Source organism: Octopus bimaculoides, chromosome 8 (genome assembly GCF_001194135.2).
Source record: "Octopus bimaculoides isolate UCB-OBI-ISO-001 chromosome 8, ASM119413v2, whole genome shotgun sequence".
Taxonomy (NCBI): domain Eukaryota; kingdom Metazoa; phylum Mollusca; class Cephalopoda; order Octopoda; family Octopodidae; genus Octopus; species Octopus bimaculoides.
Genome location: NC_068988.1, coordinates 50,698,579 through 50,700,522, shown reverse-complemented (window position 1 = coordinate 50,700,522; position 1,944 = coordinate 50,698,579). Strand labels below are relative to the sequence as shown.

The following is a 1,944-nucleotide window of genomic DNA, read 5'->3' as shown; positions in this document are numbered from 1 at the left end:
TATATATATATATATATATATATAGAGAGAGAGAGAGAGAGAGAGAGAGAGAGACACACACACTAGCAGAAGTACCCGGCGTTGCCCGGATTAAAGATAATAAGGAAACTTCATTCATTTATATACGAGTTTTTTTCTTAATAATTATTGTAATTAGTGATTCTAACATCACTAACATTACAAATTTTGTGAGATCAACAACAATAATATACTTGAAATAGGAAACTCAGAAAAGCAAGCTATGATAAAACTTCTTCATATAAAACGTTATGATTTTTTCCCAGTGGAGCATAAATGAAAATAAGTTTTTGAACTTCTAGCATTTTATTTACTCAAATTGCAAACCAGTTACTGATAGTATCTGTCCTTGTAATTTATTGATGGCCATTGCAAAACTTAGTCTAACTGGAAGCTGTCCTCTTTAAATTGTGGTAAATCTGTAGGTATTGATGGAATTCTAATAATGAATACATTATCGTCTGCTCTATATTCAGATAGTACAGTAGCTTCTATAACATGTGGCATCATTTTCTTCACAATATATCTTACTCCAATGCACAATCTTGGAGGATCTAAATTTCTTAGAAACATTATAGGTGCTCCAAGTTTCAAGTCAAGCTTACGAAGAGGTAAATCTAGTGACTGCAGTGAGTTTAAACACTAAACTGGATAATTTACTTTCTGATTGGTCAACAACAGTGTTGATAGATCTGTATGATGAGAGATGAAATATTTATTCCGTTTGTTGACAGCTGTTTCGTAATCTGTATTTAGCTTTATCAGCGATATATGAATATGCGTACAGAGCCTCATATATATTTGTGCTGTAACATTTCATAAACAATAAAAATTTAACCCTTCTAAATGAAGCTATTTTGTCTCATTATGTGGAAATAGATTTGAAATATATTTGTTAAGACCACACATTTATAGATACAAGATTGGTCATATTTAGAACATATGAAAAACGAAAGAAAGGAGATGAATACAAAGAAGAAAGATGACATACAGTAAAATAAGATAATTAGTAATCTATTTCTTTATCAAAATTTGATAAAGAGCACCATAATACATAAAAATATATAAGAGAAAACGGAAACATAAAAACATAAAGAGTAAGATAATTCTTTTTACTGCATACTAAAGTAAATATGGAAAAGAAAGAGTGAGAAGTTAAGAGGGGGTTTAAGTATGTTTACAATCAAACTACAAAGGCAAAACTCAAAGCTAAAAGGCTTTTACTGGACATATCGGCCACAATTACGCATGCTCTAAGTGAACATGACGCAGGAAGTCGCCAAAATTTCTGTCAGGTGGTTTCGAAGCACGGATATATTCATCTTTACGATTGACACCCACGAATATTTACACATACATACACGCGTATCCATGCAGTCATCACAGGACTGCTTTCTCAAATAATCTCACAGGTACACACATACAGCATATAATACACCCTCACATATTTATCCACACAAACGTACACGTACAGAGTTTCTAAAGATGTTATCAACATAAATAGATTTCCTATTAAGTTTAAAGGCTAAAAAGCAATTCCTATACATGCATACATGTATACATATATACATATATACATATATTTGCGCGCGCGCATGTGTGTGTGTGTGTGTGTGTGTGTGTGTGTGTGTTGTTGTTCTTGTTGGCAATCCGTCGCTTACGACGTCGAGGGTTCCAGTTGATCCGATCAACGGAACAGCCTGCTCGTGAAATTAACGTGCAAGTGGCTGAGCACTCCACAGACACGTGTATCCTTAACGCAGTTCTCGGGGATATTCAGCGTGACACAGTGTGACAAGGCTGGCCCTTTGAATTACAGGCACAATAGAAACAGGAAGTAAGAGTGAGAGAAAGTTGTGGTGAAAGAGTACAGCAGGATTCGCCACCATCCCCTGTCGGAGCCTCGTGGAGCTTTAGGTGTTTGCG

The 1,944-nt window shown here is 34.9% G+C and overlaps 1 protein-coding gene across 1 annotated transcript in view; it reads left to right on the top strand.

Moving 5' to 3' along the window:
* Positions 1-1,944, top strand: part of LOC106881881 (DBH-like monooxygenase protein 1) — a 28,307-nt gene that overhangs the window by 14,572 nt on the left and 11,791 nt on the right. The gene's annotated exons all lie outside the window — the stretch shown is intronic.